This window comes from Neovison vison, chromosome 7 (genome assembly GCF_020171115.1).
Source record: "Neovison vison isolate M4711 chromosome 7, ASM_NN_V1, whole genome shotgun sequence".
Taxonomy (NCBI): Eukaryota; Metazoa; Chordata; class Mammalia; order Carnivora; family Mustelidae; genus Neogale; species Neogale vison.
Window position 1 is genome coordinate 3,806,451 of NC_058097.1, and position 13,791 is coordinate 3,820,241.

Genomic DNA, 13,791 nt, shown 5'->3' on the forward strand with positions numbered 1-13,791 from the left:
CTCCGAGCGTGACTATATTTGGAGACAGAGCCTTTAAAGAGATCATTAAATAAAAAGGAGGTCAGCCTGGTCCCATCCAACGGCTGTCATCCTAAGAGCGGGGACTGGGGCGCAGACACCCCCAGAGGGAGGACCGTGTGAGGACAGAGGGAGAAGGCAGTGTCCACAGGCCGAGGACAGAGGCCTCAGGGGACAGCCACCATGCCCACAGAGGGGGCTCGGGCCTCCAGAAGTATGAGAAAATACTGGATAAACAGGACTATGGACCCAATTCCCCACTGGCCACTGTGGGGAAGGCGCATGGGGGGCACGGGAAATCAGGAGGCCTAGGCCCACTTCGCTGGGGCGTCGCCAGCAGCCTGGGCCTGGGCGGCCCCTCCAGCTCCTGCCGCCCCTAGAGTTCAACCAGAACTTAGGGCCTAAACCCTCGAGCCCCTTTCTCACCCACAATCAGACAATTAAAACCCTTTCTTCAAATGAGACGCGTGTGAAGTCGGGGGCTGCGTGGGGCTTCCCAGGGCCAAGTACAGACCCCGACCGGCTGGGGAGGCTGACACTGAGGGAGACCTACTGTGCGCCGCTCCCTGGATTTCTCCTCTCACCACCGATGACTCGGAGGCTCGGGCTGTACTGCTTCCGTTTTACAGAGGAGGCTGAGGCCTCTGCCGTGTCCAGAAGGCCCGAATTCGTGCAGCTGGCGAGCAGAAACCGAGCGCTGGGACACAGCCCGTGCTGTCCCAGGGCCCTTTCCTGACGCTGCCCTGCCTGCCCGAGAGTGGGCTTCCTGAAGGAGAGCCCAGCCACAGCCTGTGGGGAAGGGGACCCGGTGACAGCGCGCCAACCTCTGGGACAGACAGTGGCTCCTGGTGGTGAGAAGACACCCGTGTGTCACCCCCAGGGGACTGAAACCTTACATCATGGCGACCTTTCACCAAGACAGGCCTCCGTGCCCGGGCCTGGCACACATCCAGCCTCTCTGGGTCGCCGTGCCTGTGACTCTCACGTGCTGAGCTGACCTCTGACCCCTGACCCCTGACCCCAACATGCCAAGGTCTTGTGACAATGTACCCCATGTCAGGCCGCCAGGGAGGTGGGGAGGGGAGTGGGGCTTTCAGGCCCCAGGGCCCACGGCGAGACTCCAGGCTGGCTAACAAATGCCACAGAACATCAGATTCCTACAGCACTGCCCAGAGCTCGCAAATGCACCTGGAGTCTGCCAGGGAGGTGGCGATTGTCAACCCCATTTTACAGAAAAGAAAACTGAGTCCAGGACACACTGCCTGGTGCGGCTGAGGCCCTGCAGCCAGTTAGAGGAGGCGCCAAGATGTGAAATGAGTTTCTGCAGCCCCCCAGCAGCTGCCAGGGCTCTGTGGCCTGGGAAGGGATCAGCAGACCCCCATCTCCTCAGGGTTACCTCCCGGGCAAGGCCGCCCCCAAACCCGCCTCTCGGGAGCAAGGGAGAGGAAGGGGGTGTGCCCAGGGCTCTGCTCGTCAGGCCCCAGGGCCCTGCCTGTGTTTAGAAGATTCTGCCAGGAAGATGGATCTCGGCACTGCGTCTGTCGGCCGGCCGCTCCAAGCTGTGCCGGAGCTCCTCCCTCTTGCACATGCTGTTCCCACAGCTCATCCCGCAGCCCCGTCCTGCCCCCTCCCTGTCCCGTCCCTGCCCGTCCCTGCCCCCTCCCTGCCCCCTCCCTGCCCCGGGCCAGCCCGACGGATTCCGGCTCTTCCAGCTACGATCCAGCTCCAGGGTCACGGCTGAATCACACCCCACCCTCCCAGCCCCCGCCAGCCCCAGACCCCTCGGCTCGTTCGCCACCGAACGGCCCACATCTGACACGTCGGTGTCCAGTAAATATTTAAGAGGTGAATGTGTGGTCGCGTCCTCCCGAGGAGGTCGGGAGAGCCGAGCAAGGGCGCCGCGCGGTGCGGGCCTGCCCGGAACAACCCAGAACGTTGGCTGAGTCAACGCGTGATGCAGCCCCTTGCTGGCTGCGTGGCGTGTCCCTGCTCGGGGCCCCTGGGGCCACGTCTGTGAGGTAGCGGGGAATCACCGGGCTCGTCTGACCTCGGCGATTCAGAAGTGAACAAGACAGGCAGGTCTGCGGACGAGCTCCGGCGCCGGGAAGCTTCCGGAAAGCAGCGTCCTTTCACCTGAGGCCCGGTTGGAGCACGGGTGTGGGTGCTTCGTAAGTGGTCGCTATTCTGAGGAGGATGGCCATGCTACGTGTGCCCCGGAGGCATTGTGTGAAGAAGTTTCTAGAAGGCCGGGGTTAATGATGCGGAGTCTCTCTTCATGACCTTATCTCAGAGCCCCACCTCTGCTTCGACACAAAAACCTAACTTTTAAACACCATATTAAAGGTCTCATGCGTGCGGGGGTTAAAAACTGTGCCCTAAATTCGAAACACACTTTCCTCAGGACCTGCCTTGAGCCATGACCACTTTCTCCCGGATTTCTGGGGAAGCAGGTTCCAGGACATCACGAACCAGGTCTGGAGTCTGGCCGGCTCAGTCAGTAGAGCGTGCGACTCTTGATCTCGGGGTTGTGAGTGCGGGCCCCACATCGGGCACGTCAAAACTTTAAAAAATTACAACAATAAGGGGCGCCTGGGTGGCTCAGTGGGTTAAGCCGCTGCCTTCGGCTCAGGTCATGATCTCGGGGTCCTGGGATCGAGCCCTACATCGGGCTCTCTGCTCAGCAGGGAGCCTGTTCCCCCTCTCTCTGCCTGCCTCTGCCTACTTGTGATCTCCATCAAATAAATAAAATCTTTAAAAAAATTGCAACAATAAAAATGAATCAGGTCTGGGGCATTCGTGTGGACTCTCTGGCCAGGAACTGCCCGTACGTGTGCTCACGGTCACTCCCATCGATGACAATGACCCAGTTCACGTGCCATGACTGCCGACGTGCTCCTGCCGGGGCTGAGTCTCGGCCGAGCTGAGAAGCAGCAGGAGCCCTACCGCTCGCTGTCATTGTCACGCCTGCTCCTTCCGTCTGCCTCTCCCGCCGGACCGCGGGCTTCCTCAGCGCTGGAACCCGTGTACGCTGGCAAATGTCCGAACACTGACGGTCCAAAAAGTAAAAATCACCCTGGTATGTGGCATCTGCCCGTTCCCCCGGCACAAATATTCCCACGGTGGCCTATTTCAAGCAACCCGTGGGAGATCCCTGACTGCAGGATTTCTGGAAAGACGCGAGATGGCCATTGCCGTGCGGTCTTTCCGCCGCAGGGGACGGACAGCATCGCCTCACGGGACGGAGATCAGAGTGAAGCGCCGTAAAAGGTCAGGACGGGGTGAGGTCAGGGTTTCGTGACCCCCGCTGTGAAGAGGACTTCGTTAACAGTAAGTGCCCGTGATTTGGTGTTTGCGGATGGTCGCGTGTAATGGGCCCCCAACCTGAGTATTGAACAAAGCGCACCGAGCCGGTTCCGGCCTGCGGCGGGCGGGCCCTGGCCGTGTCCTGCTTCACGCCCGGTGAGGGTTAGCTGCTCCACAACCATGTTTCATGGGCACCACAGCCCGCCGCTCCGGGGCGCGTGTGCGGACCCGCGGGCCCCGAAGTGGGTCCTCTGTCCCCACGGTCCACAGGCTGACGGGGTCATGGCCATTACGGGCCCTGTCCTAGCAGTGAGGGAACGGAGGTTCCAGACAGAGAAGCAACCTGCCCACGTTCACACAGAATGTCTGCGGGGGCAGATGCCTCGTCACGCTCTGGTCACCGGCCCGAAGGTGCAGCTCCCCAAACTCAGGGCGGCGCTGCCCTCCCGCCCGTGCCGTCCCGGCTCATTCAGGAACGTGCCCATCCCAGGTGGGGCAGCTAAGCCGAAAGGCCAGGGGTGCCCCACGCTCGGCTCGGGAGCACAGAGGAGAACTCAAAATGCTGGTGAGGCCAAGGGCAGATCACAGTCATACCCACAAGCCACCCCAAATTCCCGGAATGAAGCTGTGGCCAGGAGTGGGGAGCACGTCTCCCCAGCATGTCTGGGGCAGATCTCGGGACTGGTCAGAACCTCCAGGGATGAACATGTGGGAGAGCAGCAGACCCCGCGGGGTCTCCCTCCTCCACAGGAGCCCGTTTTCCTTAAACTCTTCCCCACGGGATTAGGGCTGCACACAGCGGGGGCAGGCCCTTATCCTTCCCTGAAGCCTCCCCACCCCCAGCCCGGGGTTGTCCACAACCGAAGACAGATGGCCAACAAGAGCCTACAGGAAACCCATCTGATTGCTTTTTTAAAGACTATTTATTTATTTCGGACAGAGAGAGAGCAAGAGTGTGAGCGTGAGTCAGGGGAGGGGCCGAGGGGGAAGCAGGCCTCCCACTGAGCAGGGAGCCCGATGCGGGGCTCGATCCCAGGACCTGGGGATCAAGACCTGAGCCGAAGGCAGACATTTAACCGACTGAGCCACCCAGGAGCCCCTCGATTTTTTAAAAAGATTTTCCTTATTTATTTACTTACTTGAGGGAGAGAAGAAGAGGGGAAGAGGGGGAGAGGGAGAAAGAATCTCCCTGAGCCTGGGGCCCAACGCAGGGCTCAAACTCACGACCTTGAGATCATGACCTGGGCCCAAATCAAGAGTCAGACATTCCACTGACTGAGCCATCCAGGCGCCCCGGGATTTCTTAAATAGTACAGGGAGAATATACAAAATCCTGGGCAAAAGGAGACGAGAGCTCACTTTGCAAAAGAAAAAAAAAAGAATGAAAAACCAGGTGTGTTCAATATAAACCTAGATAGTCAATAAGAAAAGTCATTTTAAAGTGACGGGACAATAAATTAATATATTCTCAGAACACCCAGGACCCCACTCGGGGGACCTCTTCCCTGCCTTCTGGCCCAGGTGTAGATGTTCAGCAAAGCTTCAGTTAAACGTGAGGAAACCATGGGGTCCCAGAGACAAGCAGTCCGGAACGGCCCGGGGGCCGCGAGGGAAAGCATGGGCGTCTGGTCAGATCTGCTCGAATCCCCGGCTCCGCCAGGTGGCCCCAGGCTGTCCCGAAGGCCCCTCAGCCTCTGATTTCCCAAGTCTCGAGGCGACAATGAGGCCCTGAATGGCTCGCAGGGATGAGGAGAGAAGGTAAGAAGATGGGGAGAGAATCAGTGGTGCCGGGGGCGGTCTGCTCACTCTTTCCTTCCTCCTGGGTGAATTCAGCAGCTCAGATCCTCTCTGCTCAGGGCTACGGGGCTGGGCGGACCCGCAATGGGCTCCTGCCTGAAATGCCTGATTCATGGTATCGGGAGGTATCTGTAAGGGTGAGTCACCGCCCCTGGCTCTGAACCAGGCTCCAAGACGCACAGTTCAAGAATCCTACAGCACCGGGCTATGGAATTTGCACACCGCTGTGCAGGCGGAAATCCCAGGGCAAGTCCTCACGGGGGCCACGGGAGTCCTTCGCAAGTACAAGCAAGACAGTCTGCCCTCGGGAGAGGGAGGAGGCATCACAGTTACCAGACAAAGGCAGAAGGCATGAGAAAACTGCCCAGAGAATGGGATGGTAACTCTCGGCAGAGGAAGGGACAGGGTGGACGGCAAGGTCTCGCTCAAGTCTCCAGGAAGGGGAGCTCCAGACTGCACGAACCACAAGGTCAAAGGCTCGGGGATGGTTCCCGTCTTGGCTTGACAGGGCCAGGCACAAAGCTGCGGAGTTGGGGAGAAATGAAGAGGGCAGGGCCTGGTGGCCAGGAGTCTGGAAGAACGGAGAGTCCTGCTTTTACTCCAAATGCAAAGAAGAACATCAGCAGGGGGGTGAGGGGAGGGGTACAGCCCACGGTGACAGGGTCTCACTTATGCTTTAAAAGCCCGTCAGCATGGAATGACCCAAGCAGAGCTCACAGACGGAACAGAAGAAGCCAGACTCCATTCTGTTTATGTCAAGTTCAAAACCAGGCAAAAGCAACCTATGCCTTTACAAGTCGGGGAAACGGTTCCTGCTGGGGGCGGGGCCATGGGAGGGGCCCGGGGGCGGCTGGGGCTCTCCGGGCACTTGGGGAAAAGCCACCCGCCAGGGCGCCAGTGAGTGTTCCCTCCTCTCTGGTATGTGAAACGTTAATAAAATTTTTTTTTAAGTCTGAAATTGTTCTGTCTTCTAAGAATGGATCAAGGGAAGCAGGAGAGGCACAAGAACACCAGCCTGCAGGAAAGGACCCTGGGGGGCGGCACCCCCCCCAGGCTCAGGGCCGAGGCAAGTCCTGGGGCTCACACTGCAGCCCCGATGAAGCCCCACGGCCGGCGGGGGCCTCCTACTTGGACCAGACACCGACACTCCCAGACAGGGCCCAGTCCATCCCATGTCTGAGAGGGCACTTTGTGCAGCAATGCCAAGGCTGAAAATACCTTCACGGCCAGCGGAGCCCGAGCCTTGAAGGTTCGCGGGAATAAACAGGGTTTCCAGGCACCGGGCGCTTCCCCCAGAAAGAACAGACCGGCTGTGTGGATGCTGGTTTGGGGCAGGAGAGAGAGGGGGGACGGCAGCGGACGGAATACAGACACACGGCTGTGTTTTCAGCCCTGCTGAGGGAACTGCTCATTGTTGGGGGGGGGGTGTCTGGGGTTCCCAAACAGATTTCCCTGGGAAGCTCCCGGGCACATGGGGGGGCAGTGAATGTGCTCAGAAGGAAGGTGCTAGACGTGCTCAGGCCCCAGAGCGATGAGTGCCAACAAGGCGTTCTTCTGGAAGAAAAGCCAGGACGCTACCAACAGCCTGTCAGGGGGCCTCTCCACCCTGCGCGGAGGTGGCCGTCCTAGCCCCGCGGCTCTTACTCCCGTCTGGCTGTGTGACTTCTCTTGGGTGGCACCAGGCCCTGTATCCAGAACCTTCCACACAACTTCACATCCACCCCCACTAGCTAGCAGTCCCCACCCCATCCCGGTGCCGGGGCCCCAGGGCAGGCCTTCATCAGCTGCACAGTCCTGTTCAGGCCTGCGCCGGAACATGCCGGAAGCCTTGTTAAAACACAGATTGCCGGCCTCCCCCCCACAAAGCTTCTGATGCAGGAAGGCCGGGATGGGGCCCGAGAATCTGCATTTCTCACAAGTTCCCAGACATTGCTGTGCCCCACCCCGCCCGGAGAGGGAACCCCACTTTGACAACCGTGGCCCCAGATTGTAACAGTCTCGACCTCATGCTCCACCCGAATCGAGCACCTCCCAAACTCCCACCCTCGGCACACCTACTGCCCCTGCTCCTGGCCTGTGACCTCCACTAGGCCGTACCGTATACTTTTATCAGTGACCCACGTTGAGGGTGCAGAGAAACGGCCTTGGAAAAGGTAATTTTCCGTCATCACCATTTGCAAAGGACATGATCAGTTCTGCCTCGAACGGAAGGCAGGAGTAAAACTTCACACGTTGAAAACGGAACAAAGTGAGCGCGTGCCAGCTGGCCACGGATGCTGGCCACGGATGCCAGCTGGCCACGGGCTTCTATGCCAAGGGCACTGCTCTGTCTTTGCTGTAAAGGGGGCCATGGTGTGGGGCAGGCGCTGGGCCCAGGCAGCACCACCCACATTCACCTTTGGGGCCGCATCCGTGCCCAGGCTTGGTCACCTCGGGGACCAGTGGGGATGGCTTCCCACACTTTGGGGAACACTGCTCATTTCGCAGTAATCCGTTCTCAAGTGTAAGCCCCACAGCCCGTGGCAGGAAATCCAGACCCGGGGGCGCCGTGGTGGCTCCACTGGTTAAGCGTCTGACTCTTGATTTCGGCTCGGGTCATGATCTCAGGGTCGTAGTGCTCGCTTCGGCAGCACATATACATGATCTCAGGGTCGTGAGATGGAGCCCTGGGACGGGCTCTGCACCGGGCATGGAGACTGCCCGGGATTCTGTCACTCCCTCTGCCTCTACACTGAGCCCCCTGAACCCCCTCCTCCTCACATACCCACTCACTCTCCCTAAAAAAAAAAAAAAAAGAAAGAAAACCCAAACTCGCCCCACCCGCGGGGCAGACCCTCACCACTCAGGGTCTGATTCTCAGACTCCAGCCATGTGGAACCCATTGTCTTTTTCCTGGGGGGGCGTGGGGGGATGGGGAGGGCAGGCCCCTCCCCGTCTCCGGGCCTTTGCACACACACGGTCCCTCCGCTTGGGGCGCTCTCTAGCACCTTTGCTTGCCTCTGCTCTGATTTCTCCGCCTCTCACTAGGTGGGTCCCCGCAGGTGCCATCCAGTTCCCAAGCCGGGAGAGATCAGAGTGGGTTTTTTCCAATCTGAAAGAACTTTAGGGCAGGCTCCATTCCAGGACCATTTGACTACGAATGAATTGGAAACTCTATTCTTTTTCCTGCTGGAATACTGCCCTTCTGCCCTCACAATGGGACACAGTTCAGAAATCTGGGTTGAAAATGTGGGATTTCACAATTTATAATATTTTTTAAACGATGGTCCAGAAGTTGCATGATCCGCATTATTTTTTCCCCGGAACCTGTGGTTTTGGTCTAAGCTGACACAGCACTTGAGACAATCAGAGAAGATAAATGTCCCTGGGGCTGAACCACAAGAAACCGTCTGTCCTCACAGCCTTGACGAGGAGGGGGGGGGCAGCTGTCCATGAACAGCCACAGCCACACAGTCGGGGGCGTAATGCCTCAGACAGGGGTTCTCCGCCAGTTGCTGCCGTGACCTCGGGGGGACTGTCAACACCTCCCCCAGAACACCCAGATTTCCCTGCAGTCACCGTGGAGGGCCTTGATCTATTCCACAATGAGATGAGCTGAGTCTATGTTTCGTCAAGAACAAAGCCAAGAAGGGAGAACACGATTTCCTCCACAAGTTAACCCTCAAGTGACTGTGTGACTTGGCAGTTCCACGTCTAGGTACGGACCCCAAACAGCGGCAAACAGCTGTTCCAACAAAGATGAGTCCATGCATGTCCACAGCAATGTGGTTCACAACAGCCAAAAGGTGGAAACAACCCAGACGTCTGTCGCTGGAAGGACGGATCAATGAAATGTGGTCTGGTCCCACACGGGAATATTACTCGGCCACGAAAAAGAACGCAGCACCCATAACACTACAGTGAGGATGGGCTCTGAGGGCATCACACTGAGCGCAAGACACAGTCACCACAGCCGCGTATCACGTCATTCCATGTATATGAGATTTCCGGGATAAGTGAATCTACGGCAAGCGGACTGGTGGTCGCCAGGGGCTGGGGAGGGGAGAACAGGTAATAGTGGCTATGGGGTGTCCTTTGGAGGTGATGGAACAGACAGGGGTGGTGGGGGCACACTGCTGTGAATGTGCTCACTGCCACAGCAGTCCACACTTCAAAATGGTTAAAATGGTAAATTTTGTGTTTATGTGTATTTTGCCACGTGAAAATACTTTTTTTAAGGAAAGAAAGAAGAAAAAAGGTTATGGCGGGTCCTACCATCAACCACCACCCAGATCTGCACTACCCTTCTTGTTCTAGAACACGGCGTGCCTCACCGAGGGCTTGAGGAGAGGCTCGGGGTCCCCATCCCAAGAAGGGCTGAGCAGCTACTCGGCTCCGTTAGCTGAAGATAAAATGAGATGCCAGTGTTGTATTTTCCCTTTGTGACAAGCCATCAGCCCCTTTGAGTGATGCTGGGTTTTCACATCTGGGACTGATCAAAAACCAGTGAATTTACAAAAAAAAAAAAAAAAATCCTCCTAAGCCTCCTAGGTCTGGAGCAAGCAGACACAGAGGCACCTCCCATACGTAGTAAATTACACTGGTGACAGTGCAGAGAAATGTTCCAGCTCCCACAAGGTCAAAGGGGTCAGTCAGCATTTGAGAGTCCCACCTCTAAAAGGCCAGTTTTCAAATGCAACCTACGAAAGGCCAGATACCCAACGCGGAGTCTTGGAGGGAGGGATGAAGTGTGGGACTTCCGGAGGCCTCGCGCTCTTCTGCCAAGGGTCTGGGCCCTCCCCTGCCAAGCCAGCTCTCCTCTCCACTTCAGAGGGAGGGGCTCTGGGAGCCGGTGCTGCTGTGGGTCCCAGAGCCAGGCTGTCCGCACATTGACACGGGTACCTGTCCACCAAGTAGGGTCCCAGCCCTGGGTCAAGTCATCCCTTCTCGAGGCCCACCCCTAAGTCGGGCAGGGTCCAGATCCCATGTAGCAGGAGACACCCTGACCTCACGGCTGGCTCTGCAAGCCGCTGACCAGTGGGCGAACACCTTCTTCCAGAGCCTGGGGTGGCACCCGTCTTGGAGGGCTGCTCTGCGCCCTGGTTGTCGTGTTGCCTACGTGCCTTCATCACTCTGAGACTCAATCCCCTCCTTGTAAAAAGGAAGAGGGTCCAGGTCCACCCCCTAAAGGAGTCCGTGAGAGCATCTGTGTAGATCCTGGGCACACATGGCTCATTCTGAGTGTCAGGTAACTTCAGCTCCTGGTGTGACTATAAATGTTATTTTCCCCACTCCTACATCATAAGAAACTCCGGAAAAAATAAAAATCACCTGCTTTCTCCTCCCCAGGTGCATAGGATTGGGAACATGGGCGCTTGGGCTTAACTCTGCTGATGGATTTTCCTGGAAGCCCTCTCAGACAACACCACATTTGGTGTGATGTTCAGGGCCAGACGTGGAGTTACTGGTTGCCCAGAGAACTTTTTTTTTTTTTTTAATATTATGTTAGTCACCATAGAGTACATCATTAGTTTTTGATGTCGTGTCCCATGATTCATTATTTGTGTGTAACATCCCGTACTCATTACAACACGTGCCGTCCTTAAAACCCATCACCCGGCCACCCATCCCCCTCCCGAGGAGAACTGTCTTAGAGGAGGCGGGACCCAGCAGCTGAGAGCACAGGGTTTGCAAGCAGCCGGACCTGGAGGTGACAGCATGGCACATCAGCTAGGGGGCCTTTTGCATGGTCTTTACCTCTCTGAGCCTCGGTTTGCTCATCTGTAAAATGGGGGTCGAGGGGCCGCCTGCCCAGGTATGTGGCAGGGAGGGGAATGCAGGGAAGTGGCATGGCCTCACACCTGCCTCCCACCGGCAATACAGCTCCCACACCTTCTGCTCCCCCTTCCCATGTGGAAACAGCCAGATCAGAGGCAGAAGCGGAAAATCAGGGGCACAAAACACAAAGCACCTTAGAAGGCACCCCCCCCCCTCAGTCTATTTGGAGAAGAGAGCATGCCCTTCATCTCATTCTGCTGGACCCTGGGCTCTCACTTGGCAGATTAAGACCCTAGATGACCCTACTGGGGAAGGCAGGGTCACCTGGTTCTGCCAGAACATGGCACCCAAACGCTCAAGGTGGAAATTTACAAACCCACTTTGCCAGGCAAACTGGGCATTTGCACAGGCTCCCAGCTGCTTCTCCCAACCGGAGCAGCAGCTCACCTTTTGGCTCAAAGATGTCCAGCTGAAGTTAGACTTCAATGAGCAGGCATGGGCTAAGCCTTTTCTGACTCGTCCACTGGCTGAGCCCCGGGCAAGGGAGGCTCCAGGTCCGCCTCACACCAGGGGCCCTCCCTGGCTCTGTCCATCTAGGGCAGCCGGTCTCCCCGGGACGGCAGAGCCAAGTCCTCAGCTTCCAGCACCATTCTTCCCCCATAAGGAGTGTATGCAGATGTCCACTCCAGCTGGACAGACCCAGCATGCGCTCCCAAGCCTGCAGGAACTCTGGCATGCCCCACACCTGGACATGGAGCTCTGGAAGCAGAGAGAGCTGGGCTGCAGCCCTGGCTCTAGCTGGACAACTCACTCCCGCTCTCTGGCCCTCAGTATCTTCATCTGAAATATGGGAAGAGAAAGGCCACCTTGCACAGGTTTGTTGCAAATAAAATCATAAAGGGGCATAGCCCAGTAAACCTTAGCAGAATGCTAAGGGGTACCCTTAGGATCACCCTGGCCGTCCACACATAGAGAGAAAAATTCAACCACCCGCCACATTCGCACCATCAGTTTTCCATTTATTGATGCCCACTGTGTACACAGGAATGCAACAGATGCTAACGAACTGCAGAAGGGAGGTCAGGGTACCCAGGCTCAAGGAGCAGGAACCTGCAGTCACAACGGCTTTGAGTCCCAGCTCCCTCGCTCCCTGGCTGTAAGGTCGTATAGAGCAAGTGGCTTGGTCTCTCTGAGCCTCAGTTTCTCCACGCACGGAAGGCCCTGCGGCTGAGCCCGGCTCTGAGCCACAGGGAGCGCGCCCAGCATAGTGCCTGTGCACAGGAAGCCCCAGGAGATGGTATCCGCTCCGGTTAATTCAGCTCCTCCGAGGTTAGCGGAGTGGACCGCAGCCTGGAGAGGAGAGGAAGGAAAGTCACTCACCTCCGCGCGGCTCTCCAATCACCACCACGCCGGCGTCTCTCCCGGGTCGTGCAGCGGCAGCAGCGCGCACACGGGGGACACTGTCGGCACAGCGGGCCGGCACAGCGGACACTGTCCACAGTGGACACCGTCCACAGCGGGTGGGTGGCGCGCTCCGCACACCGGGGCAGCGGAGGGATGCAGTGGATGGAGGGGCCCCGCGCGCAGCCTCTTATAGCACCTCCGCGCCCCGCCCTCCCCCGAGGCCGGCGGCGCTGATAGGACGGCGGAAGTGTAGCCCCGCCCCCCACCCCTCCCGCGGGCGCCGGGGATCCGGGCGGGCGGAGGGCTGGACCAGAGCGTCCCGAGGACTGGGCTTGAGAAGAGGACGCGCTCCGCTTCCTCGCCAGGACCCTGGAACTATCCTTTCCACGGAGCGCTTGCTGCGCGCCCGGCGACGTGCCAAGCACTTTCCACCAGGGATTTGCAAATTTACCAAATCCCATCTCTCTGTGCCTCAAATGGAAAGTGGGACTAGGGAAGTGACCTCTCGGGACTGGAGCAAATAAAACCGGGAAGGGTGTGGGCTCTGTAAACTGTGGCACAGAATACACACGTCCCATCCTCTGCACCGTGGTATAAAACCCCGCTCGTCTCACACACACACACACACACACACGCATGCACACACACATACACGCATTCCCAATGTGCCAAGGACGAAACCATGCTGCAGCCTAGGCGCTTGCCCTCCACCATTCCTGTAAACGTCCAAAGGAATCTACTCTGGGGTAAGTGATCCCATTTCACAGATCAGACACCTGAGGCCTGGAGAACAAAGTGTCGCCAGTCCCACAGCCAGGGAGCAGCCGGGGAGCAGCAACCTTAATCTAGCTACATTTTGCCCACAGGCATTTAACATCCTTAATCTGCACAAGTAAATATGAATCAATTTAGAGCCAGAAGGCACTGTCTTTGAAACACGTAAACCTAAAGCCCTTGCTGGCAAGCGAAACGGCTGGGGGGAGTGAAGGACTAGAGGAGAGTGTGGACTCCCTGCGTGAGAGGACAAGGGCAAGAGGACCCCGCCCGTCCTCATGGGGCCCGTCCCTGCATAAAGACCGGGAAGCATCTCCTGCTCCTTCCGCACACTCCGACCGGGTCACTCGGCACCAGTCCCTGCACTCTGCAGTGCGGGCAGGGCGCCTCCAGGAGCTCAAGCATCGGGGGCATCCAGAAGGGTCAGAGCACATGGGGAAGCAGCCGGAGAGCGAGTGGGCGGGGCCTGCGTGGCTCAGGTTCAGAAGGTCTAAATGCTTGCCAGGGTTTTCAGTGCAGCTCAAATGCCAATAAAAAGTGGCCCGGCCACCCTCTGTTCTCTCTGTCTCTTCCCTTTACTTCTCCTCCTTTTGAGGCATCATGCCAGCTCCACATTCATGTGGTACTTATTAAGCACCTACTGTGTGCCAGGCTCTGTTGCAAGCACTGGCGTATCCAGCAGTGAGCAAACCCGGCCAGAACAAGTTCCCCACTGACAAAGGACAAACCCAAAGGGAG

The 13,791-nt window shown here is 57.8% G+C and overlaps 1 protein-coding gene across 1 annotated transcript in view; it reads right to left on the reverse strand.

Annotated features, from left to right (window-relative positions):
• The window catches only part of CRISPLD2 (cysteine rich secretory protein LCCL domain containing 2), a 61,907-nt gene extending 49,544 nt beyond the window's left edge, over positions 1-12,363 (reverse strand). The window contains exon 1 of the mRNA XM_044255624.1: positions 12,256-12,363. The gene's annotated coding sequence lies outside the window, so the exon portion shown is untranslated. The remainder of the gene's footprint in view (positions 1-12,255) is intronic.
• Between the last annotated feature and the right edge of the window lie 1,428 nt (positions 12,364-13,791).